Here is a 27,984-nt window from a genome sequence, read left to right as displayed (position 1 = left end):
TCTCGCCGAATGCAGAAAAAAGAAACTATAAAGTGTACATAGAAGCATGCAGACGAAAACTGGAACAAGCCAAATTCAGGAAAAACAGAAACCTCGCCCTGACTCATACACCAATAATAAAATCAAGAAACATAACACATCAATCATAACAGTAAAACCATACCAATAAAAATATTTTACAACAGCTGACAAATAGATCATTCAATAATTAAACTCATAAAAATGTTTAAAAAATTCTCAAGAACCAATAAAATATTTCAAAACAGCAGACCCATCAAATACTACCCAACAATTAAAACTAATAAGAATTAGAAAATTCCTCGTACTCCATACCTGGGAGATTTTGATTTCCAGTCACCTCAGGACTGTCATGGATAAGTGGTGGCGAGGAGGCTGCACACACACTCTCTGACACACATGTTCACTCTCACTCACACGTCCACATTCACTCTTCCTCCTCTCTGTGACGCACAAGGGGCCACAGCCTCTACCTTCTCTCTCTGACACACATGTTCACTCTCACTCACACACGTCCACATTCACTCTTCCTCCCCTCTGGAACGCACAAGTGGCAGCAGCCTCTACCTTCTCTTCTGTTCTTGCTCCTTTCTGCTGGCCACACACTCTCTGACACACATGTTCATTCTCACTCACACACGCCCACATTCCCTCTTCCTCCCCTCTGGGACGCACAAGTGGCAGCAGCCTCTACCTTCTCTTCTGTTCTTGCTCCTTTCTGCTGGCCACACACTCTCTGACACACATGTTCACTCTCACTCACACGTCCACATTCTCTCTTGCTTCCCTCTGGGACACACAAGTGGCCACAGCCTCTACCTTCTCTCTCTGACGCACATGTTCACTCTCACTCACACACGTCCACATTCACTCTTCCTCCTCTCTGTGACGCACAAGTGGCCACAGCCTCTACCTTCTCTCTCTGACGCACATGTTCACTCTCACTCACACACGTCCACATTCCCTCTTCCTCCCCTCTGGGACGCACAAGTGGCAGCAGCCCCTACCTTCTCTTCTGTCCTTGCTCCTTTCTGCTGGCCACACACTCTCTGACACACATGTTCACTCTCACTCACACACGTCCACATTCACTCTTCCTCCCCTCTGGGACGCACAAGTGGCAGCAGCCTCTACCTTCTCTTCTGTCCTTGCTCCTTTCTGCTGGCCACACACTCTCTGACACACATGTTCATTCTCACTCACACACGTACACATTCTCTCTTCCTCCCCTCTGGGACGCACAAGTGGCAGCAGCCTCTACCTTCTCTTCTGTTCTTGCTTCTTTCTGCTGGCCACACACTCTGGCACTGCTCCTCCTCCTTCCCACCTGGCCAGGTCCTCTTCCAGGCCAATATGGGCAAGAAGGACAGAGGTACAATTGTCACAGTCCTGCCACTGCTGTGCCATCCCCAAAATTGCTGCACCATAGGTGGTCCTGCCCTCTCTCCCACTCACACATTTTTGCTCCCTCTCTATTTCCCACCCTTTCTCACTCCCCTTTCGTTTCCTCTCACTCAGACCCTCTCCTTACCTTCCCTCTTTTTTCACTCAGCCCCTTGCCTTCTCTCCCTTCCACTCTCCTGTAATACATGCCCCCTTCCCTCCCACTCACCCCTTCTCCTTACTCCACCCTCCCCTCCCAACTCATCCCACTCACTCACCCCTTCCCTTCCATCTCCTCTCACTCAGCCCTCTCCTCCCTCTCCTCTCCCTCCCCACTCACCCCCTCAGGTCCCTCTTTTCACTCCCCCCCTCCCCATTCCTCCACACACCCCTTCCATCTCACTCTCACCCTTTCCCTTCTTTCTCTCTTAATCCCTCTTCCCCTCTCACACACTCACTCCTCCCCTCACACTCCCTTCCTTTGCCTCACCTCATCTCCTTCCTCTCTTAGCCCCTTCCCTTCCATCTCCTTTCACTCACCCCTCTCCTCCCCCTCCCCACTCACTCCCTCAGGTCCCTCTTCTCACTCCCCTCTCCTCTCACTCACCCCTTCCCTTCTTTCTCACTTAATCCCTCTTCTCCTCTCACACACTCACTCCTCCCCTCACACTCCCTTCCTTTGCCTCACCTCATCTCCTTCCTCTCTTAGCCCCTTCTCTTCTTTCCCTCGGAGTCCTCTTTTCTTTCTGCCGGTGGGGTGCAGAGAACTTATTTATGAATCGCTTCCCAGATTATAATCAATCATCCCTAGTGATGGAGATAATATATAGAAATACAATTCAGAAAAGAAAACATGCAGGAGCCATATGCATATGTTGGTTACCCTTCACAGGGACCCCCTGGCGGTTCCTGAGGATGGGATTTGAAAGTCGAGGGGTTAAGCCGCTGTCCAGTATGTTTAGGGTCCTTCGTTTTCAGTTTGTAATTTTATTTTTCCTTTGCTGGTGATTTACTACAGCAGAGACTTGGTGGAAAGGGACCCGGGTGCGATGCACGAGTGGCTCCATGAGGCTATGCCCCCGTGACACCGGGCAGCTCCGAAAATCAGCCCATTCTGATAAGAATGGGGCCGGAGCTGGGAGGTACGAGCTTAGGAATGTTTAAATGAAGCTAACTGGCCACTGGGGTAGCCAACCGGCCACTGTTCAGCCAGCCTGGCCACTTCTCTTTCAGGGAGGTGGGTGGCTGGCAAACCCTTTAAACCGGCCAATGTTAAGGGCCAGTTTTCTGCCAGCTGCTGGCCTTTATATCGGCAGAGCCTCTCCCTTCTCTGTCCCATTCCCCCTGGACCCTTTCGTACTAAAACAGGAGCTGGTCTGAGGCCCGATTCCGGTGCTGTAAAGAGACTGGGGCCGGGGACTGAATGCTCCCGGGACCCCCTGTCTCACCTACAGAAATGTAATTGGGTTGTGGGAGCTTTCCAAGATGGCGACCTGAACGGTTGTGCTGCGAGGAGCTCCGAATTTCTTTTTCTAATAGTAACCGTTTCTGATGCCGCACACCAAGCGCAAAGCCCGGGTCCGGTGTGGCGAGACTGCCTCCACACCGGCGGAGACGACGCAGCCCAGGATCGGGAGCTTTTTCGCAGTGGTGCCTCCACTTATGCTCGGGAGAACGGGTCGCTGGCGAGCGAGAGCTTGCCTCCCCAACCGAGACATCATTGAGCCCCGGATCACCAATGAGACCGGTGCCCCCGGGCCGAGACGAGGACGGAAGCAGGAGAGGAACTGCAAGCCCAACGGAGGGAATCCGGAGGGAGGTGGAAGCAGTTGAACGAGGTATAACATCGCAAGGACTTACCAAGCAGGAGCCAGAAGCCAAGGTAGACCACTCCCTAGGAGATGGGGGAGAAGGGTTGGAAATGGCAGCAAGGCTGGAATCCTCGAGCCCTAGAGAGGGCGTCGGTCCAGCAGCAGGAGTGGGAAACGGGGCAGACCAGGAGGCATCTAAGAAAGGACATTTGCTGGTGAAAGCACCTGAAATAACTCTTTCCTCAATCTGGGATGCTCTTCAGTCTTTAGAAAAGGCCATTTTGGGATTAACAAAAGAAGTAATGGAAATTAAACAACAAGTTCAGCATAATGCAACAGAAATAGCGATGCAAAATAATAAAACTGAAAAGCTAGAGACTTGTGTTGTTGAAATGGAAAAAATACAATCGTCCATACTTCCAAATGACGACATGGTAAACAGGAGGTTAGAAAAGATTGAGAATAATCTTGGGGCGCACAATTTAAGATTTCTTAATTCTCCTGTCTTAAGAAACATTGCCCCACTGGATTTATTCAAGCTGTATGTATCGCAAGTCTTGAAAGTCCCGGAAGAAATTAAACCAGTAAGAACCAAGGCGTACTATTTATATGCAACTGAGGACAATCCAAACGATATAGAAGATCAAGCTTTACCAGACCTGTCAACATTATTGGAATCGTCACAGGAAATTATAGTTTCGCAGCGTAGACCATTATTAGTAACATTCGCGTTTCTTATGGATAAGAACAATATCTTTAAACAATATTTCAGAAACAGCCGAGTTCCTTTTTTTGGACAAAAAGTACGTTGCTATCAAGATTCAGTTAAGCAGACCCAATTAAGAAGGAAAGAGTTTCTTAATAGGAAAGAGGAAGTTGTACGAAAAGGGGCTACCTTTAAGTTGCAATTTCCCTGCAAATGTTGTGTTTTCTTTCAGGATCAGAGATGTGTGGTTTTTTGTTCCTATACAACTTGGATCCTTTCTGGATACTCGCCCAAATCCCATATAATCCTGCTGTTTGGAGTGTATGTTAAATTAGTGAAGGGCTTGTTCAGATCGCCAGATAAACTTGTGAATTTAATATTACTAATTGAAAGTTTGTCGCTCTTATAATCTGCTCTCCCCTATATTTCTTCTATTTGCTTACAATACAGAAATATGTTGTGCACTGGCGGATAACTTAGTTTTTATAAATATTTTCCTTCTGTATGTAAGAGATTTCTTTAACAAGTGGATACTTGTAGTTTGTTAAAATGCATAAAAAAAAAATTAAAAAAAAAAGAAATGTAATTGGGTTAAACTCCTAAAATATCAGAAAGAAAAAAAGTTTCTGTTTGTACTTTTGCAGGGACGTGAGCGGCTGTGTCCTCCGGCTGTGACTCAGCAGCTGTAGGTTTTTTTCAGCAGGCTGCAGTAAAATGGGTCCCTGTGGGAACCAAAACTAACTCATACTTTGCAGAACACACAATGTTCTCAAGAAAGCAGCAGCGTGCAATTTCCTCTGGGAGTGCATTCGGATGCACGGCGCCTGAAAAACAACAAAAACAACAAAAAGAAAGTGACATTTATCAGAGCGCAAGGAGAAAGCGTGGGACGTTCTGCTATGCGCCAGGGTGCAAGAGAGACTGCAGGGGCTGCTCTATCGTTAGGCAGGGGGAGGCAACGGCCGCAGGAGGTAAATGTCACGGGGGTGGCAGAAGGTTCCCTACCCCCACCTGCAGGAAGACAACCCGCATGGCGCCCCAGTTCAGAGATGCCAGGGGGTTCCCACCCCTCACCGGTGATGGGAAGCTGGGAGAGAGGAGGGAGGAAAAAAGAGGAAGGAGAGGAGCGAGAGGGAAGGGAAGGAGAAGGGTATAGCGGTATGAATAAGAGGGCAGGGAGAAAAAAAGGGAAGAGCATGTGAGTGAGAGGGTAAGAGAAGTAAAGAGGGAGGGGGAGTAGAGGGAAGGAAAGAAGGGTTAGGTGGTATAAGTGAGGGGAGGGAAGAAAAGGGAAATGGGAGGAGAAGGAAAGAAGAAGGATGGGGTGAGGGAGAGGGGAGGAGATGAAGGGAGAGGGGAGAGAACAAAGGGGAAGGGTAGTGGGTGTGAGTGAGAGGGCAGGATTGGAAGAAAATGGAAAGGAGAGGAGTAAGGAGGCAGGAAGAAAAGGAGATAGAAACATGGTGTGAGAGTGGAGGGAAGGGGGAATGGTGGGGTGTGAGTGAGGGGGTGGGAAGAAGAGAGGGGAGTGGAGAAAAGAGAAATGATAGGAGGTGTGAGAAGGGGAGAAAAGGGGAAGAGTAGGGGTGTGAGTAAAAGGAGGGTGGAGGGAATAGAGAAAAAAAAGGAAGGAAAGGGATAGGGGATGTGACTGAGAGAGGAGGGAGGGAAAAAAAGGAGGAGAGGGAGTGAGAGTGGAAGAAAGGGAAAGGGGAGGGGGTATGAGTGAGAGGGGCGGGAAGGGAGGTGATCTCAAGCCTCGCCTCAGGAGAGCAGCTCGAGTGTGGGAATGGAGAGGGTGAGTGAGTGAGAGCAGCCGAGGGAAAAGAATCTGCTGCACTCAGAGAAAGGCTGAGAGTGCTGGGGTGCCGGAGAGAGACTGGGTCAGACCAAGGGTCCAACGAGCCCAGCATCCTGTGTCCAACAGTGGCCAATCCAGGCCACAAGAACCTGGCAAGTACCCAAACACTAAGAAGATCCCATGCTACTGATGCAATTAATAGCAGTGGCTATTCCCTAAGTAAACTTGATTAATAGCAGGTAATGGACTTCTCCTCCAAGAACTTATCCAAACCTTTTTTTAAACACAGCTACACTAACTGCACTGACCACTGTTGCGTCCGTCGCTGCTCGACGCCCTCACTCCGCCCTCTTTACCTCCATGGCAACTCCCTCCAGGCCTGATGGATGGTCAGCTGCCGCGGCGTCTTCTTGCCGTCTCCCTCCGGCATCCCCGGACCGGCTCGATGCTATGGATCCGCCATGACAGAGTTTCTGCTCATCACTCCAGATGGCAACTATTCCTCACTTAACACACACTCCTTATCTCCTCCAGCCTTCTCCACCCAGGTCAGAAATCTTGGGGTCACCATGGACAATCTGCTGAACTACAAAGCTTTCATCAATAACACTATAAAAGATTGCTTCTTTAAACTCCAAGTATTAAAGAGACTAAGATCCCTCCTATATTTCCAAGACTTCAGATATGTTCTACAAACAATAATATTCTCGAAAATAGATTACTGTAACTCTTTACTTCTTGGTCTGCCCGCAAACACTTTGAAACCTCTACAATTATTACAAAATGCCACTGCGAGGATTCTAACCAAATCCAACAAAAGGGACCATATTACGCCCATCTTAAAGAACCTTCACTGGCTCCCCATCAATCAGAGAATCCTCTATAAAACCATAACAATAATCCACAAAGTCATCAATAACTCTTCTCCAATTGACATCACCATCCCTTTACAGCTTCACACCACCTCCCGTCCGACGAGGCTAGCCCAGAGAGGCACGCCAAGGGCCCATCCGCTCAAAACATCACTAAGTAAAAGAGCTCTTTCCACCGCTGGCCCTAAACTCTGGAACTCACTCCCTCCTGACCTTAGAATTGAAGAATCGGCACCCACCTTTAAAAAGAGACTCAAGACTTGGTTGTTTAACCAAGCATTCTCCCAATCCCAATAACCAATCTGTACATCTTAACAATCGACCTCAGGCCCGACATATTTAATTCAAGAAAATATATTCACTTGGCCTCAAATTATATTGTATTTAAATTGTACTCTCCTTGCTCCCTTGAAGTTATTTATTGCTCTCCTTAAGTTATTTTATTATTTATTTTTTCCAAGTTCAATCTTCCCTGTTCTCTGTAAGACATTATTCTATATACTGTCAATTTAATTGTTGTAATGTAAACCGAATTGATTAGTAACTTTGTTACCAGAACTTCGATATATAAAACTGTTAAATAAATAAATAAATAAAATGTTCCTGATGACGTAGGGCGCGCGCGCTCCGATTGATGTACCAGCAAGGGCGCGAACCTCGGGGGCATCCCCCTGAGATGACATCATCCGCTTCCAATATAAAAGGTCTCAGTATTCGCTAATCGAATCGAGTTAGCAAGGGGGATTGCTTCGGCTTTACTCCCAAGCTACTCTGCCTCCTCGGACTTACCAGAGGTACCCGCTCCTCGGGGGCCTCGCTCTCTTTTCTTTATTTCAGATTGCAGATAGGAACCGGTACTCGCTCCTCGAGGGCCCATGTTCCTGAACACTCTGAAGATTCTCTACTGCCTGGAAGCTATCGCAGATACAGACATTTGTGAGTTACCATCGCTCTCTCAGAGCTTTCCCTAGAACCAGGTACTCGCTCCTCGAGGGCCCATGTCCCTGGACACTCTGAAGATTCTCTACTGCCTGGAAGCTATCGCAGATACAGACATTTGTGAGTTACCATCGCTCTCTCAGAGCTTTCCCTAGAACCAGGTACTCGCTCCTCGAGGGCCCATGTTCCTGAACACTCTGAAGATTCTCTACTGCCTGGAAGCTATCGCAGATACAGACATTTGTGAGTTACCATCGCTCTCTCAGAGCTTTCCCTAGAACCAGGTACTCGCTCCTCGAGGGCCCATGTCCCTGGACACTCTGAAGATTCTCTACTGCCTGGAAGCTATCGCAGATACAGACATTTGTGAGTTACCATCGCTCTCTCAGAGCTTTCCCTAGAACCAGGTACTCGCTCCTCGAGGGCCTAACCCTTTCCAGCTACTGAGCCTTCTAAAGACCTTATGTGAGTTTTGTCATCTAGTTCTGGCTATGAACACAACAGACTTGTCTACTCACTATCTAAAGTTTCTCTACAGCTCAACCCTGGGATCGCTGTTCCAGTTCCTGAGGGACTTCAGCATTGCCAGGTGTAGCAGCTCACTACTGCCACCTCTGGTGGTTCTACTAATCTGTCTAATAAAAGAATTATCTGTGTCTGTCTCCATACTCAAGCCTAGCCGGTGGTCCCTCTCAGGATCCCCTCCTGGGGTGCAGTCATCTGCCATCGGCCCAAGGATCCACCTATCTACATTCCTCTACAGCTGAGTGTCCTCTCCAAGCACTCCGCTGGTAACAGATTGCTACTCCTTCTCCATCAGGAGTCTTCAACAACAGATTCATAACAGATTGCTACTCCACAGTCTAAACCCTAACAGATTGTTTACTACTCCCTCTACAAGAGCTGAGCATATCAGATTGCTAACTCCCCCTTCCTCAGGAGTCGAAGCATAATAGATTGCTAAGTCCAGTGGATCCGGCTTTAAATTGGAGAAGCAGTACTCCTGAGAATCCAGCTTAAGGTATGGGATGTCAGTAACCCCATGGACCCGGCACACCTCTCCGCTTGCAGTCTATACCGGGCCTGGCTCAACGCATCTCAGAACAGCAAGAAAGCTTGGAGAAACTTACTGCAGCTTTCCATCAGCTTCACACACAGAAGATACAAGGCACAGCTTCTACCCAAGAAGGTCAGTTACAGGAGGTAACTATAAAGACTGCTGTTCCATTGGCTGCTCCTATTCGCTTCTCCGGAGAACTCCAGAAGACATGGGGGTTTTTGAATCAGTGCAGCATGCATTTCACCTTACAGCCTTCATTGTTTCCCACAGGCCTCTCTAAGACCAGCTACATCCTGTCATACTTGGATGGGAGAGCCTTGTCGTGGGCATCTACCTTGTAGGCACGCAAGGACCCTATTCTACAGGACATAGAAGGATTTAATGACTTGTTAAATCCGGTTTTGATGACCCTGCTGGTATGTCTGTTGCCGGATTTGCTTTAGTGGACTTGAAGCAAGGCAACAGATCATTGGCTGAATTTGCCATAGAATTCAAGACTCTTGCAGTGGAACTTCGCTGGGACCCCAGTTGTCTCAAGACTCTCTGCAGAGGCCTGGATACCCGCTTGAAAGACGAGCTGGCCACTCGCCAGACACCTGACTCGCTGGAAGAATTGAAAGCCTTAGCTGCTCGGATGGTTGTCGGCTCCGAGACAAGGTGAAGGAACTCCGGCCTAAGGTGTTAACTGGGTTGAAACAGGCCAGTACTCCTGCACTTCGGATTGGTCCAGCAATTCCTGCTGTTGATAAAGATGAACCGATGCAACTTGGTCATGGTCGCTTGACCTCAAAGGAGAGAAGATTTTGGAAGAAACGCGGCCTGAGCATGTACTGTGGTCAGCCTGGCCATGATGTCTCTACATGCCCCATTCATCTGGGAAACGGCCGGGCCTAAGTCCCACGGGAGGACTGTTCTTGGGCCATACTGCGTTATCTCCTCCGGTCTCTCGTTCAGTCTCTGTGACCTCTGAACCAGCCACGGTTCAGACCCCTGCCCTGGTGGACTCAGGTGCAGGAGGCAACCTTATTCTCAGACGTCTTGTGGAAGACCTGAGGAGTCCCTTCGTCAAATTAGAAGATCCATTATTGCATCACAACTTGAAGTGAGCTTTGGACTTTCCTTTACATCGCCACTTCTCTTGAGGATCTTAATGACGTCCACAGCCGTTCTATTCCTGGCTGCTGATATTCATAGCGGTTGCTATGTTCGCCATGGCTAGAAGGTGCTCTACATCTTACCGTCTTCACGGACTATACCTTAGAGAGATCTGCTACAATTGTTTCACTCGGAAGTCGTGTCTGAAGCACTACAGCACAATTAGATCCGAAGAAGATATCTCTAGCTACCAGCCTGTTTGATTTGCTGGTGCTGCCATCATCTCTTTTCCAGCATTTCTACGGAAGAGTTATCCAGAAGTGGGTTTTGGACGTTCCCCAACATTGCCATTTCTATTGAAGTTTCTGTGACGTCCATAGCAGCTAAGCTATTGCTGCTGAAGTCAACACCGCATCCAGTTACATTACTGAAGAGTTACCTTTAGAAGTGGGGTTGGACCTATCCCAACATCTCCACTTCCGTTGAAGTCACAGTGATGTCTACAGCAGTTAGCTATTGCTGCTATACTACCATCTCTCATCCAGCATCTTCTACTGGAGAGTCATCTTTGGAAGTGGATTTTGGACATTCTTCAACTTCACAACTTCCACTGAATTCCTTAGTGACGTCCACAGCAGCTCTACCCATTGCTGCTGATATCATCAATTACACTCTGATTCTTCCAAATCTCAAGAACCTACTGTCATCAATGCAGAAGATGACTTAGAAATCTAGATCTAGAGATTCTGGATGTTTGTAACAGAGGCAAGATTTTGAATACCTTCTGATTTGGGAAGGCTTCGGCCCCGATTTGATCACTTGGTAGCCTCAGACCAATATCTTGGACAAAGAGATGCTTCCTCAGTTTCACTTCGCGCATCCTTTGAAACGTAAGCCTGGTACCCGAAGAGGAGATCACCCTTTAAAGGGGGGTACTGTTGCGTCCTTCGCTGCTCGACGCCGTCACTCCGCACTCTTTGCCTCAGTGGCGACTCCCTCCAGGTCGGATGGACGGTCTGCTGCCGTGGCGTCTTCTTGTCGTCTCCCTCCGGCATCCCCAGACCGGCTCGATGCTATGGATCTGCCATGTTCCTGATGACGTAGGGCGCACGCGCTCCGATTGATGTTCCAGCAAGGGCGCAAACCTCGGGGGCATCCCCCTGAGATGACGTCATCCGCTTCCAATATAAAAGGTCTCAGTATTCGCTAAATGAATCGAGTTAGTAAGGGGGATTGCTTCGGCTTTACTCCCAAGCTACTCTGCCTCCTCGAACTTACCAGGGGTACCTGCTCCCCGGGGGCCTCGCTCTCTTTTCTTTATTTTCAGATTACAGATAGGAACCGGTACTCGCTCCTCGAGGGCCCATGTTCCTGAACACTCTGAAGATTCTCTACTGCCTGAAAGCTATCGCAGATACAGACATTTGTGAGTTACCATCACTCTCTCAGAGCTTTCCCTGGAACCAGGTACTCGCTCCTCGAGGGCCTAACCCTGAGCTTCCTAAAGTCCTTATGTGAGTTTTGTCATCCAGTTCTGGCTATGAACACAGCATACCCTGTCTACTCACTATCTATAGTTTCTCTACAGCTCAGCAACCCTGGGATCGCTGTTCCAGTTCCTGAGGGACTTCAGCACTGCCGGGCATATCAACTCACTACTGCCACCTCTGGTGGTTCTACTAACCTGTCTAATAAAAGAATTATCTGTGTCTGTCTCCATACTCAAGCCTAGCCGGTGGTCCCTCTCAGGAAATCCTCCTGGGGGTGCAGTCATCTGCCATCGGCCCAAGGATCCACCTATCTACATTCCTCTACAGCTGGGTGCCCTCTCCAAGCACTCCGCTGGTAACAGATTGCTACTCCTTCTCCATCAGGAGTCTTCAGCAACAGATTCATAACAGATTGCTACTTCGCAGTCTAAACCCTAACAGATTGTTTATTACTCCCTCTACAGGAGCTGAGCATATCAGATTGCTAACTCCTCCTTCCACAGGAGCAGATTCATTACAGATTGCTAACTCCTCCCTTCAAGAGGAATAGATCATAACAGTTTGCTAACTCCTCCTTCTTCAGGAGCCGATTCATAACAATCACATCCTTTGGCAACAAATTCCAGAGTTTAATTGTGCGTTGAGTGAAAAAGAACTTTCTCCGATTAGTTTTAAATGTGCTATTTGCTAACTTCATGGAATGCCCCCTAGTCTTTCTATTATCCAAAAGAGTAAATAACCATCAGTTTCAGTCCCCAATGGTGGTCTCATCAGACAACTGAGCTTGTATTATTTTCTCTTTTGCCTTTTTCTTGGGTTGTCGTATTTCTGTAATGTCAATATTCTTGACTGGAATTATGTTTAATAATTTTGAAAACAAGAGTTAAAAAAATGAGAAAGGATTATGGGTTTGTTTTTTTCCCATGTGTCAGCGCTGGAAAGGATTGCGCCCGCCTGCCCCTCTGATATTTTGATCTGGAAATTGGAGGTCTTCTTTCACGTACGGACCTCAAAGACCGGGGCGGGATCTTTCTCCTCTCCTCTCCATGCAAAGGACCTTGTTGGGGGAAAATCTCCCAAATGGGGAGGGCTTGTTCCTGGGGCAACAGCCAAGGATGAAAGGCAGCAAACACCGCCCTGCTGGAGAAGGTTCGAATCCCCAAACTGGCAGAGAGGCAAAGCTCTTCAATGCCTCCCATAGGAAGAGGGAGAAGGACGACAAAACCCTTCTTCTGGAACGGGAATTGTTTGGCTGGGTAGAGGCAGGAAGGGATGGGGAAAAGACATCTTTATATGTATTTCACTGCTCTCTGGTCACTTCCCTTTTTTTTATTAATGCATCACAAGAAATAAGCTGCACGATTCACTGTTGTACTGGTCCAGCCTATTCAGTTTTTGGGTAATTGCCAGGTTCTTATGGCCTGGATTGGCCACTGTTGGAAACAGGAGGCTGGGCTTGATGGACCCTTGGTCTGACCCAGTATGGCAGGTTCTTATGTTCTCAATACATCTAAGGGTAGCCAAATTTCTTTATATCCACCAAGCTGATTTGACCTTTCTGCAACCACTGTTTCATATTTGCATCATAGAAACATAACGACAAAGAAAACCCAAACCAAACGTATGGTCCATCCAGTCTGCCCATCCATCCAAATAATTTAGCATCACTTCCATAGAGATCCCCTGTGTTTACCCCAGGCTTTCTTAATTCAGAGACTGTTTTTGTATCCACCACCTCCAGTGGGAGGCCGTTAGATGCCTCCACCACCCTCTCCTTAAAGAAATATTTCCTAAGATTACTCCTGAATCTACCCCCTTTCAACCTCATCTCATGACCCCTCATTCTACAGCCTCCTTTTCATTATAAAAGGCTCCCCTCCTGTGCATGGAAACCTTTGAGATATGTGAATGTCTCTATCATATCTCCCCTATCTCCCCTTTCCTCTAGGGTGTACATGTTTAGATCTTTAAGTCTCTCCCCCTATGCTTTAGAAAGAAGACCACTGACCATTTTAGTAGCCCCCTCTGGAGCGACTCCATCCTGTTTCTATCCTTGTAAAGGTGCAGTCTCCAGAACTGTACTCAGTATTGCACGTGAGGTCTCAGCAGGAACCTATACAGGGATAATATCACCTCCCTATTCTGCTGACCATTCCTCTCTTATACAGCCAAGCATTTTTCTGGCTTTTATCGTCCCTTTACCCACCTGTTTGGCCACCTTAGCATCATCAGATATAATCACCCCTCGATTCACCTCCACTACTCTACCTTTCCTTTGAGCTTTTGCACTCTAAATGTATTACTCAGCACCTTTAGCATTAAATCTTAGTTGCCAGACCTTAGACCATTCCTCGAGTTTCACTTGAGCATCAAAGAGACTAAATCCCATAACGTTTGAAAAGTTGAAAAAAGAAAAAAAAAACCAAAAAACCCCCCCCCACCCCCCATACCAAATCGCTCTCCAGCTTGTAAACTGTTTAAGTCTCTCTGTTTTGAAATTAGCTGGCATAAATAAGTTGGTCAAACAAAAATTGGGGCATAAAGACTGTTTTTTAAAACAATTGGCCAAAAGCAAGGAGCAGTCCTGAAGTGACGTAATCTAACTGAATTGGGTGTGTCTCAGACCTTGAGCAGGAGAGCCATTGTGGTCCTGGGCACACGTTAGAGTGTGTTCTCTTGGAGGCAGTGTATATTGCATTGAGCTAAGTATATCTGCTGTTGCTTAGAATTTGTGTAGAAAGCTTCTGTTCTTAATTCCTGTGTGTTTTAATTTTAATTATAGTGTGTGTTTCAGTTCTTGATAGTAAGATATTACTCTAGTAAGTTAATTTTGTTGTCTGCTGCATAAGTTGAAAAAAGAAAAAAAAAACAAAAAAAAACCCCCACCCCCCATACCAAATCGCTCTCCAGCTTGTAAACTGTTTAAGTCTCTCTGTTTTGAAATTAGCTGGCATAAATAAGTTGGTCAAACAAAAATTGGGGCATAAAGACTGTTTTTTAAAACAATTGACCAAAAGCAAGGAGCCGTCCAGAGGTGCCCTGCTTAACCCAGCTTGTCCCAGGCTTAACTGTTTGACTCCCCCCCACCCTGCCCCTCTACCCACCCATCCCTGGGGCTTGTTTTCTAATAAAGACTGCCTAAAGTACCATTGGCAGCGAGATAAATTAGTGCATTGGTAAAAGTCAAGAAAATACAATTCACAAATTCCCATGATGAGGACTATCCAATGTAACTGCTGTGGAGCCTGTATTCTGAGGGAAAGCATCTGGACACTTAGAGCTTGCCCAATTTGTGCACAACTCTCTTCCTTGAAAAAGGAGCTGACTGAGATTAACGATCAATTAGCTTCAATTAAAAGTAATACACCCACATTGCATTACTCAGAACATAATTCCCCAATATCACAAAAAAACCAGGAGTCAAGAAAAGGAGATTCATTAGGCTCAGGTAGGCCCCACAGTCACCCATTTTTGACAGATGGGCAGCCAACAGGTACACCCCCCCACTCAAACAGGTCATTAAGTTCTTTAAAATCCAGGAATACAGTGGGCTCAGGTAGAATTAGACCTGTGATGAGGAGACACACAATGTGCCAAATGCAAAAAGAACAACAAGCCATCTCTATATTAAAAACTGAAGAAGTTCTTCAGAAAAACATTGTAGTGTTACCAGAAATGAGAGAAAAAACACAATGCATGCAGTATTTCAAGATCCATAACCAAAAAAAAAATCTAATTGAGATGGATAACTCTGTCAACAGTGGCACAACTAAAAAAAGAGAGAGTGAAGTGAATAGCAAATCTCAACTAATATCTTATAAGGAGTCCAGGAAAAGCAATAACCTGAAAGAGAGTACCTGGAAGGCTATGACCACAAATGCTCATAGTTTGGGAAATAAAATCCCAGATCTGCAGGCCCTAATGACTGAGGCAGAATTGGACATTGTTGCTATCACAGAGACATGGTTCACAGAATCTCATGATTGGGATACAACAATACCAGGCTATAACTTGTTAAGGAAGGACAGAGAGGATAGAAAAGGGGGAGGTGTGGCTCTTTATGTCAGAAACAACATCCAAGCATCTGAGCTACAAGGAAGTTGGGGTAAGGAAGAAGCTCTATGGCTCGACCTAAAAAAAGATGACGGAGTGTCCATTTCTATTGGAGTGGTTTACAGGCCTCCAAACCAAAAGGAAGAGCTGGACAGAGATCTGGTTGAAGACATCCATAAGATAGGTAAGAAGGGAGAAGTGGTGATCGTGGGTGACTTTAATATGCCAGATGTAGACTGGAAAATCCCATCTGCAGAAACTAAAAATAGTAGAGCGATAGTGGATGCCATGCAAGTATCTTTGTTCAAACAAATGGTGTTGGAACCCACCAGAGAAGGAGCTATACTCGACTTAGTGCTCACTAATGCAGATAATGTCTCAGATGTCCAGGTGGGTGCCCACCTCAGCAGCAGTGATCATCAAACGGTATGGTTTAATATCACTAAAAGAATAGGGAAAAGAACCACAAAGACCCGAGTTTTACAGTTCAAAAACACAGACTTTGAGGAAATGGGGAAGTACCTGGAGGAAGAACTTAAAGGATGGGAGAACGAGAGAGATGTGGATCAGCAGTGGACCAATCTAAAAGGAGCAATCACCAAGGCAACTGCTCTATACGTTAGAAATGTAAAGAAAAGCAAAAGAAAATTGAAACCTATCTGGTTCTCAAAGGAGGTGGCTGACAAAATTAAAGCTAAAAGAACAGCATTCAAGATATATAAAAGATCCCAAAGGGAGGAACACAAAGAAGAATATCTGATTCAACTGAGGGAGACAAAGAAATTAATCAAGTTGGCAAAAAGTCAAGCGGAAGAGAGGATTGCCAAGGAGATAAAAAATGGAGACAAAACATTTTTCAGATACATCAGCGAAAAGAGAAAGATCCAAAGTGGTATAGTGAAATTGAAAGGTGGTAATGATCAATGTGTAGAGGGAGACGAAGAAATGGCAGAAATATTAAACGAATACTTCAGCTCTGTGTTCACTAAAGAAGACCCTGGAGAAGGACCATCTCTACACAACAAAAAACTGGTGGGAAGTGGAATAGATGAAAATCCTTTTACAGTAGAAAATGTGTGGGAAGAGCTAAAGAACCTGAAAGTGGACAAAGCCATGGGGCCTGATGGGATTCATCCAAGGATATTGAGGGAGCTCAGAGATGTTCTGGCGGCTCCGCTGTGTGACCTGTTCAATAGATCCCTAGAAACGGGAGTGGTGCCGAGTGATTGGAGAAGAGCGGTGGTGGTCCCGCTTCACAAGAGTGGGAACAGGGAGGAGGCTGGCAACTACAGACCGGTCAGCCTCACTTCGGTGGTGGGAAAAGTAATGGAGTCACTGCTGAAAGAGAGAATAGTGAACTATCTACAGTCCGGAGAATTGATGGACCAGAGGCAACATGGATTCACCAGGGGAAGATCCTGTCAGACAAATCTGATTGACTTTTTTGACTGGGTAACCAAGGAATTGGATCGAGGAAGAGCGCTCGATGTCATATACTTGGATTTCAGCAAAGCTTTTGACACGGTTCCGCACAGGAGACTGGTGAATAAAACGAGAAGCTTGGGAGTGAGTGCCGAGGTGGTGACCTGGATTGCAAATTGGTTGACGGACAGAAGACAATGTGTGATGGTAAATGGAACCTTCTCTGAAGAGAGAGCGGTTTTAAGTGGTGTACCGCAAGGATCGGTGTTGGGACCGGTCCTGTTCAATATCTTTGTGAGCGACATTGCGGACTGGATAGAAGGCAAGGTTTGTCTTTTCGCGGATGACACTAAGATCTGCAACAGAGTGGACACGCCGGAAGGAGTGGAGAGAATGAGACGGGATCTAAGGAAACTGGAAGAGTGGTCGAAGATATGGCAGCTGAGATTCAATGCCAAGAAGTGCAAAGTCATGCATATGGGGAGTGGAAACCCGAATGAACTGTATTCGATGGGGGGGGGGAAGGCTGATGTGCACGGAGCAGGAGAGGGACCTTGGGGTGATAGTGTCTAATGATATGAAGTCTGCGAAACAATGCGACAAGGCTATAGCAAAAGCCAGAAGAATGCTGGGCTGCATAGAGAGAGGAATATCGAGTAAGAAAAGGGAAGTGATTATTCCCTTGTACAGGTCCTTGGTGAGGCCTCACCTGGAGTACTGTGCTCAGTTCTGGAGACCGTATCTACAAAAAGACAAAGACAAGATGGAAGCGGTACAGAGAAGGGCGACCAGGAAGGTGGAGGATCTTCATCGGATGACGTACGAGGAGAGATTGAAGAATCTAAATATGTACACCCTGGAGGAAAGGAGGAGCAGAGGCGATATGATACAGACTTTCAGATACTTGAAAGGTTTTAATGATCCAAAGACAACGACAAACCTTTTCCGTAGGAAAAAAATCAGCAGAACCAGGGGTCACGATTTGAAGCTCCAGGGAGGAAGATTCAGAACCAATGTTAGGAAGTATTTCTTCACGGAGAGGGTGGTGGATGCCTGGAATGCCCTTCCGGAGGATGTGGTGAAGACCAGAACTGTGAAGGACTTCAAAGGGGCGTGGGATAAACACTGTGGATCCATAAAGTCAAGAGGCCGCCAATGAAGAGTGGGTGACTCACCAGAATGATGGCTACTGCCTGGAGACAATACCCTTATTCAATAAACATACACATGCTTACTGTGACTCCAACATCGTTCTAGCTTCAACAGCAAGAGGAAATGTGGAATAAAGGATCTGCACTCACAAAGGGAGGAGTAGCTGGCTTGTTACGGCGGTTACTACCCCAAACCAAATAAGCCTGTTACTTCTATTTCTATGCATATACAGCATAGTTCTCTGCTTCAACGGCAGGGGAGAAGAAAAAACTGATACTTCACGCATATCCAGCATAGCTCCCTGCTTCAACGGCAGGGGAGAAGAAAAAAGGGTTCACACTCACAAAGCGGGGAGTAACTGGCTTGTTACGGCGGTTACTACCCCAAACCAAATGTGCCTGATACTTCACTTTCGATGCATATCCAGCATGGCTCTCTGCTTCAACAGCATGGGAGAAGAATAAACTGATACCTCAAGCATATCCAGCATAGCTCCCTGCTTCAACGGCAGGGGAGAAGATAAACAACCAATAAGGGCTGTATAACATAGTCTGAGTAGAACAAATAAGCATGGGTGTAGCTTGCTTATTGCGGCGGTTACTACCCCTACTACCCCTAACTTATCAGCTAGATATTCACTTGGATGCAGCTCCATCACTGCTTTCTACATTAATGGTGGGGGTGGAAAGGAAATAGAACCAAGAGCTAAGAGAAACAGATAAGTATGAGAGAAAAAAGTGTGTGAAGCTTGCTGGGCAGACTGGATGGGCCATTTGGTCTTCTTCTGCCGTCATTTCTATGTTTCTATGTTTCTATGTATTTCCACTAGTCTTCCAGTTTGAAAGAATTACGTTAGGAGCTACCACTAACAAGAGATCAATCAATTTGCATTTAGAAAAAAAGAACCTGATGACAGAAGACAGGAGATCTCCAAATGACAATGGCCAAGGTTAACTCTTCCTGTACGATCAATATTTACTATATTCTAGAGCACAGTCAACTCCAGAACTGTTTGATGTTAGAACATTCATACAGCATACAGGCTGAGGTATCTAGATATGTTACAAAACAAACAGTTATCTTTTCTATATTTGATTATTTTTGGCAATTTGACAGGTGTCCATGCTGTTCTATGTGCAATAAAATGGAGTCTGAGCCAAAGCTGCCAGGAGGAGATCCTTATTGACTTTTCCCAAAATTTATCCCAAATGGAATGGCCCAACAGACTCCCGATCTCTTTACCCCAAACTTTCTCTACTCCAGTTAAAGTGTAATTTGAATTAAGCTTTTTACAGAAATTTGAAGCTGTCTTACAAATATGAAGACTTTCTCGTTCTGGAACAAGATCTGCACCATTATGTAAAACATAGGCCTTAAGTTATAGCCATTTAAAATTCTGTGATCTGGATAAACCACATTTCCACTATAAAATTGGAACACGTCATTTTCTTCCTATCCAAGGCAATCCTGACTTTACCCCTGGGTCCACGTCTCTCGTTTTTCGGCGATGGGCGGCTCAGGGGATAATGCAAATAGGGCATATTTTTGATGATCTGGGTCAGTTGTTTACCCTCCCACAATTGGCCAGCCATTATAATCTGCAACGTATATCTGTTTTTGAATATTTGCAGCTCTCTCACTATGTTAAATCCCTTCCGGGGGACAGTTTGGCTCTGGAGGGGGTCCGGAAGCTCAAGACATATTTTCATTTGGACCGGGCTTCCACGCCCTCCCTTTCGCACTACCACCAGCAGCTGCGCACGTTGACCTACCGTGCGCCCTGCTCAGCATTGGCAGAGAGTTGGAACGCAGAGGGTCAGTTTGGGGTTACGGCCAGGCAGCTGGGTACTTGCTTTCAACGTATTGCCCGGATTTCCTTTGCTTCTTATTATAGAGAAATGCAATTTAAGTTCCTGTGGAGGGCTTATGTGTCTACCCAGACTGCTTTTCGTTCTGCATTGATTTCGTCTGACCTGTGTGTGAAATGTGCTCGGGACAGAGGTACATTATCTCATTTGTTCTGGGGCTGCCCTGTTATCCAATCCTTTTGGAAACGTATTGTCTGTTATTTGACTAGGTTGCTGGATACTCCCCTGACGGCTTCTCCCCTCTTGACCCTCTTTGAATGCATTCCCTTATTGCGTATCCGGGATGCTGGACATCGCTTGTTATTTATGAAAGCCTGTTTTGTGGGAAAGAAGGTGATTCTACTGCAATGGAAGGAGGCACAGGCGCCCTCTTTCTGGACTTGGAGGAATCAATGGCATCGGCTGATGCAGATGGAGTGGATGACTGCCCGTCATGACCCGAGGCGACGAAAACAATTTCTGCAGATTTGGGACCCTTACATCCAATCCTTATCTCATAGGGCGCGGAGTTTGCTGCTTAATGGTTGAGCTACCTTACGTCACAGTATGGACTAGTTGGACTTGGGCGGGGGGAGGGCGGCTGGGGGGGGGGGGGGTCCATGTGGTATACATATTTTCCTTGGGGGATTGCATTTGTCATTGTTGGGGCTTGTTGGATGCTGAAGGATGCCTGTATTCAACACACTACTTGTTCCTTTGTTTTATGCTAAAATGCAATAAAAATTGTTTATATAAAAAAAAAAAAAAAAAAATTGGAACACGTTCCCTTGTCAATAATATGACCCAGATACCAGATGCCCATTGTTTGCCATTCGAGCTAATGAATGCATTTATTATTCATCTTTAATAATGGGTTGCGCCACAGTGGAATCAAGCATGAGTCCCTCCACTGATGCGTTAACGCAATGTCCAATTTCCAATGTGTTCTAACAGTAGATCAAAGAATTGTGTTAACCCTTAAATGGAATCGGAGTCTTCAGAGTTGAAGGTAAAGTAGAATGCAAAGGTAACATATTTTCTTTTTCCAGGGTTAACCAGCAAGGAGATTCACGATTAATATTCATAAGAACATAAGAACATGCCATACTGGGTCAGACCAAGGGTCCATCAAGCCCAGCATCCTGTTTCCAACAGTGGCCAATCCAGGCCATAAGAACCTGGCAAGTACCCAAAAAACTAAGTCTATTCCATGTTACCGTTGCTAATGGCAGTGGCTATTCTCTAAGTGAACTTAATAGCAGGTAATGGACTTCTCCTCCAAAAACTTATCCAATCCTTTTTTAAACACAGCTATACTAACTGCACTAACCACATCCTCTGGCAACAAATTCCAGAGTTTAATTGTGCGTTGAGTAAAAAAAGAACTTTCTCTGATTAGTTTTAAATGTGCCACATGCTAACTTCATGGAGTGCCCCCTAGTCTTTCTATTATCCGAAAGAGTAAATAACCGATTCACATCTACCCGTTCTAGACCTCTCATGATTTTAAACACCTCTATCATATCCCCCCTCAGCCGTCTCTTCTCCACGCTGAAAAGTCCTAACCTCTTCAGCCCTTCCTCATAGTGGAGCTGTTCCATCCCCTTTATCATTTTGGTCGCCCTTCTCTGTACCTTCTTCATTGCAACTATATCTTTTTTGAGATGCGTCGACCAGAATTATATACAGTATTGAAGATGCAGTCTCACCATGGAGCGATACAGAGGCATTATGACATTTTCCGTTTTATTCACCATTCCCTTCCTAATAATTCCTAACATTCTGTTTGCTTTTTTGACTGCCGCAGCACACTGAACCGATGATTTCAATGTGTTATCCACTATGACGCCTAGATCTCTTTCTTGGGTTGTAGCACCTAATATGGAACCCAACATTGTGTAATTATAGCATGGGTTATTTTTCCCTATATGCATCACCTTGCACTTATCCACATTAAATTTCATCTGCCATTTGGATGCCCAATTTTCCAGTCTCACAAGGTCTTCCTGCAATTTATCACAATCTGCTTGTGATTTAACTATTCTGAACAATTTTGTATCATCTGCAAATTTGATTATCTCACTCGTCGTATTTCTCTCCAGATCATTTATAAATATATTGAAAAGTAAGGGTCCCAATACAGATCCCTGAGGCACTCCACTGCCCACACCCTTCCACTGAGAAAATTGTCCATTTAATCCTACTCTCTGTTTCCTGTCTTTTAGCCAGTTTGTAATCCACGAAAGGACAACACCACCTATCCCATGACTTTTTACTTTACCTAGAAGCCTCTCATGAGGAACTTTGTCAAACGCCTTCTGAAAATCCAAATACACTACATCTATCAGTTCACCTTTATCTACGTATTTATTAACTACTTCAAAAAAGTGAAGCAGATTTGTGAGGCAAGACTTGCCTTGGGTAAAGCCATGCTGACTTAGTTCCTTTAAACCATGTCTTTCTATATGTTCTGTGATTTTGATGTTTATAACACTTTCCACTATTTTTCCTGGCACTGAAGTCAGGCTAACCGGTCTGTAGTTACCTGGATCGCCCCTGGAGCCCTTTTTAAATATTGGGGTTACATTTGCTATCCTCCAGTCTTCAGGTACAATGGATGATTTTAATGATAAGTTACAAATTTTTACTAATAGGTCTGAAATTTCATTTTTTAGTTCCTTCAGAACCCTGGGGTGTATACCATCCGGTCCAGGTGATTTACTACTCTTCAGTTTGTCAATCAGGCCTACCACATCTTCTAGGTTCACCGTGATTTGGTTCCGTCCATCTGAATCATTACCCATGAAAACCTTCTCCAGTACAGGTACCTCCCCAACATCCTCTTCAGTAAACACTGAAGCAAAGAAATCATTTAATCTTTCCGCGATGGCCTTATCTTCTCTAAGTGCCCCTTTAATCCCTCGATCATCTAACGGTCCAACTGACTCCCTCACAGGCTTTCTGCTTCGCAGATATTTTAAAAAGTTTTTACTGTGAGTTTTTGCCTCTATGGCCAACGTCTTTTCAAATTCTCTCTTAGCCTGTCTTATCAATGTCTTACGTTTAACTTGCCAACGTTTATACTTTATCCAGTCAGCCTGGAGCTCCATCGCTGCTGAATCTTTTCCAGAATTATTCCCATCTATGGCTTCTAGTGACGGAGGAGGAAATCAGACTGTAAAGCCCTGTTGTTTATCAACAAAGGTACAAAGAGCTCTGGGCAAACCCCCTCCGTACTCAGCTGCCAAACTCTATAGAGCGTGCGCCCCTCAGCCAGCTCCTTTTCACTTCTTTTGGCACAATGGTCAATTTAAGCTTCTTAGTCTCCAGCTCTCCCTTTCTTTGCAGGTGAAGGAACGCAGCTCCGGAGGGGCCTTTTCTCTTCTTGCGGGGGAAGTTTTCTGCTTCAGCTGAGCCAGCAAGGAAGAAGGGTCTGAGTAATTGCCATCAATAAGCAGCCACTGTTGACTGCTTTGCAAGCTCCATTTTGAGGTGATGGAAGGCGGGAAAAGGCCCTGGTGCTAACCAGGCTGGGTCTCCTCTGGTGAATTCGCTCCACTCTCGTTGTCCTTCCTCCCACCTTAACGCCTTCTTGCTAAATCCAGATTAGGTTTCCTTCATCTTATTCTAATGTATTCTAACCTTTCTCATCTAGTGTGAAAGCCAAAAAAGTGAACTCTCTCCAGTGAATCAAACAAATCTGATCCTTCAAAACAAGACGCAGGGCTGCTGTGATTCGAATGCCCTCCTCCTTTTCCCTGTATTGATCCCCCCACTCCCCACCACCCTGTAGTTATAGGATTCACACTAGTGCAGACTGCGAGAAGGATGTGAGAGGAAGACACAACCCCCCCCCCCTCACAGATCCTGAAAGCCAGGCTGATCCCATGACCCTGATGCAGGACGGATGGGGCTGGAGCCGGGAACTCTGACTAAGTCTTGACTGGTAAGCAGGAGGAGGATCTTGAGATGAAATGTACACCAATAAAAACCAGAGGGCTAGGCCTAGAGTTTAGGCATTCAAATCGTCTATAAGAAAATCTGCAGGAAGTGCAGGAGAAAGAAATTCGGACATGTGAGAAGTGATGGGTGAATTGAGCTGGAATCTTTGCAGGCTCTGAAACCGTTTATTGGACTAAGGTAAGATGGAGTTCATGAGAGGACATCTGAAGGTGGTCTCAAAGGCTCCTCAATTATAACATTTTTGGTTAATTCTTATACCTGTGCAATACAAAAAAAACAGAATGTAATTTAGAGAGAGAACTGGGAGCATGCTCGGGTATGGTGCGGGAGCCAGGGGTTGAGTGGCTCAGTGCAAAGACGTCGCCAGTGCTAAGTGCCACATGTGCGGAAGGGTTTCTCTCCCCTTGGGAAAAATGCTCCATTGCCTCTGACCTCCAGGGGCCCTGGTACCAAAAGAGCTTTGCCAGAGGCAGAGACAGGAGAAGGAGGGACCTGCAGGACCACTAGTGCCACCTCCCAAATGAAGTCAACCCCAAGAAGCTGATCCAAGTCTGGTTTTAACCCAATGCATCTTGTGGTCAATTTCTCTCAGGCTGAGGGTCCCAGAAGGCAAAGCAAGGAATCTCTTGGTCTACCAACTTGTCAGGTTCCAAACTGGGCTTATTCAGGTAGCTGATATCTATCCAGCCTCTGTATTGAGTAGGTCCAAATGCAAGGACATGACATTCTAGTTCAGTAAGGTAACTCAGTCAGGATCAGATTCCAAACTGGCCAGGTATGAGTTCCAAATCCAAATGTCAAGCAGCCTTCAAGTTGCTAGGGACACTTCACTTCATTGTTCCCAGAAATCCTTTTTGAAGAACCTGAGGCCAATCTGGACTCTCTCTAGAATGTGACCTCAAGCTCTGCTGTCAGGGTCTCTTCACTTGAGGAATTCCAATTTTCATCAGTACCCCCCTATAGTTCAGAGGGCAAGGCACTGTGCCCCCATCCAAGCAGTCCCCAATTCAAACCTCACTGCTGGCTGATCCTAATGCTCCTCCCAGCTTGGCTGGGCAGATGCCCTTGGATTATAGGGCCCTGATCTGGGCAATGGTGCTTGCCTGCATCCAAGCAAAGCACTATATGTTGTGGTGCCAGCTGGTCTGGTGGATGACATGGGAAGTTTCTCTTGGACATCAGCCGTAAGTGCACATGGTAAGGGTACTTGGCTATTTCAAGATTTCTCACTATGTTCTACTATAAATATTTATCATTTTTACAGCGCTACAGGCACACATAAGAGGGAGCCCTACTCCCTGGAGCTTACATCTAGTCAAGGCAGATATACATGACAGACAGTAGCTGTAAGGAGTATATGCTAGAGATACTGTATACTTTGGATTTAAAAGAAGTTTCAAAAAGTAAGTTTTTAGATTGGACTTGAATACAGCTAAAAAGGCAGCACGACGCACCAACTCAGGAAGTCTGATCCAGGCATACGGCACAGCAAGGTGGAAAGCCTGGAGTCGGAGATCAGTGGTGGAGGAGAAGGGGACAGACGATAAGCAGGGCTTGAGAGGAAGGGCGGGGGGAGAGAGAAGATAGGGAATGAGGAGCTGCGGAGAGAATGCATTGGTAGGGGACTAAGAGAAGCGTCTGCATTGGCATGGCCCAGTTTTCTCTCGGCACTTGTACTGTTTGTGGACCCTTGGGCCAAGGCAGGATTGGCACAATCTACAGGGAGGAGCCCTGTGGAGCTTCACCTACACCAGCCTTCAATCCCCTCGGCTTGAGCTTTTGGGTGCCGGGGCCAACAGGTGGGGGCCTCTGCTGATGGTGGAGAGGTTCGTCATAGGGTAGCTAGGTCGAAGCAGCATAGGGCAGGCATGTCCGGAGGCAGTCAAAGGTCAGTGGCAAGCTGCGGTCAAGCATATCCTAGATCAAGCTGAGGTCAAACCAGTTATCCGTCTGATAGGCAGGGCGGGAAGGCGAGGAGAAGAACGGGCGGGCAACAATGACACTGGAACTGAAGAAACAGTCACTGGAAGCCGCATACTCTACTTAAGAGTAGTGAGAACTATTGCTGAGGCAATGAGAGAGGGGCCTGGCTGCGTGAGGTCATCAGGAAGCACAGAGGGGCTTTTCCTGCTGTGGGCCCTTTAAATGCAGCAGCGTTGGCTGCACCCATGCCTAAGGAGGAGCGCGGCAAGAGGAGGTCGTCAGCATCCTGCTGCGAGGTGGGCCGGGGGCCCGGCTAGGAAGGTGAGGGCAGCAGTTCGCGGGGTTAACCCACAGACCCCCCCAAAACAGCACCGTTGTTCACTTTCAATCTTCGGTTGCGTCACCAGTGCCTGAACAGTTGTTCATTGGTCTAAAGCAGGGGTGGCCAGCTCCGGTCCTCGAGAGACACAGGTGGGCCAGGTTTTCAGGATATCCCCAATGAATATGCATGAGCTAGCTGTGCGTGCAAATCTAGCTCATGCATACTCACTGTGGATATCCTGAAAACCTGGCCTGCCTGGGTCTCTCGAGGATCAAATGTGGAACCAATTTCTCCAAGTAGGCAGGAAGTCCACATAAGGCAATGGATCAAAGCCGGAACTGGATTATTCTGTCAGGGCTGACCAGGGTGGGCTGAGGCCATGAACGGAGGATGGGTGTGTGCGATTCCCTCTCCAGACAGACAGACAGCCCGAGGCAGGTTCATGAGCTGAACGTGCAGAGTGGGAGGGGGCACACCCCGAGCCTCACAGGCCTCTTACCTTCGTAATCCTTGGTTTTGTTGTTCTGTGATTTCATTTTGAAACATCAGGTCTCTCCAAGCCTGTTGCAAAGTCTAACTGAGGTGAGAAGAGAGTCTGGGGGGGGTGGCTTCTAGGGATGTGAATCGTTTTTCAACGATTAAAATTATCGTCCGATAATGTTAATATCGTCTTAAATCGTTATAGAACACGATACAATAGAAATTCTAACGATTTATCGTTAAAAATCGTTAAATCGTGTTAGTGCGCACTAACGGGAGTTAGTGCGCACTAACTCCCAGTTAGTGCGCACTAACTCGATTTAGTGCGCACTAACTGAAAATGATACAAATAAACACTTTCCAGGTCACTGAAGGTCAGTTAGGAATGAATATGTGTTCCTATTGGCTGGCTGCCCTCTTATCTATTGATGTTACCAAGGTTACCACTGAGGTGATGGTTGGGGGGATGGGAAATGGAACTGGAAACTAACGAACACCAACAGAAAATGAAACAAAGTGTTCACACTTCCCAGGTCAGTAAAGGTCACTTAGGAATGAATATGTATTCCTATTGGCTGGCTATGCTCTTATCTATTGATGTTACCAAGGCTAACACTGAGGTAATGGTTGGGGGGATGTGAAATGGAAACAGTTGGAAGCTTGACAAAAAAAGTAATGTAATGATCAGCACTCACGTGACTAGAACTTGTTTGTTTATTATTTTTGTTAGCAGGCACCTGAAATGCTAGTGCATGTTGAATTTGCCAATCACTGTGCATTTTAGAAAGGTGGTCCTGGCTGGAACTGTACACAGTTCAAATATATGTAATTGATTGTTGGTAAGTGTAGATTTTAAGTGATTTTCCTGCACACAGTGCCCTAACCCTGGCACCAGGGGTGTTGTGATCTTCCTGCACACAGTGCCCTAACCCTGATACCAGTCTGAGACAGCTCCCTCCCTGCATTACTAGTGAGAGGCTGGCTTCACAGACAGGGGGGAGCTGCCTGACCCTCACTCCTGACTTCCCCCATGTCCCAGCTAGTGAATGGTGTGTGGGTGAGGGGGGGGGGGGAGGATGGTGAAGTCTGAGACAGTTCCCTCCCTGCATTACTAGTGAGAGGCTGGCTTCACAGACAGGGGGGAGCTGCCTGACCCTCACTCCTGACTTCCCCCATGTCCCAGCTAGTGAATGGTGTGTGGGTGAGGGGGGGGGGGGGAGATGGTGAAGTCTGAGACAGCTCCCTCCCTGCATTACTAGTGAGAGGCTGGCTTCACAGACAGGGGGGAGCTGCCGGACCCTCACTCCTGACTTCCCCCATGTCCCAGCTAGTGAATGGTGTGTGGGTGAGGGGGGGGGGGAGGATGGTGAAGTCTGAGACAGCTCCCTCCCTGCATTACTAGTGAGAGGCTGGCTTCACAGACAGGGGGGAGCTGCCTGACCCTCACTCCTGAATTCCCCCATGTCCCAGCTAGTGAATGGTGTGTGGGTGAGGGGGGGGGGGGAGGATGGTGAAGTCTGAGACAGCTCCCTCCCTGCATTACTAGTGAGAGGCTGGCTTCACAGACAGGGGGGAGCTGCCTGACCCTCACTCCTGACTTCCCCCATGTCCCAGCTAGTGAATGGTGTGTGGGTGAGGGGGGGGGGG

The 27,984-nt window shown here is 46.6% G+C and overlaps 1 protein-coding gene across 3 annotated transcripts in view; it reads right to left on the bottom strand.

Moving 5' to 3' along the window:
* The window catches only part of LOC115096026, a 124,349-nt gene that overhangs the window by 23,616 nt on the left and 72,749 nt on the right, over positions 1 to 27,984 (bottom strand). The window lies entirely within an intron of this gene.

This window comes from Rhinatrema bivittatum, chromosome 7, assembly GCF_901001135.1.
Source record: "Rhinatrema bivittatum chromosome 7, aRhiBiv1.1, whole genome shotgun sequence".
In the NCBI taxonomy this organism is placed as follows: domain Eukaryota; kingdom Metazoa; phylum Chordata; class Amphibia; order Gymnophiona; family Rhinatrematidae; genus Rhinatrema; species Rhinatrema bivittatum.
The sequence above is the reverse complement of the archived record's forward strand: the minus strand, read 5'-3'. Positions and strand labels throughout refer to the sequence as shown.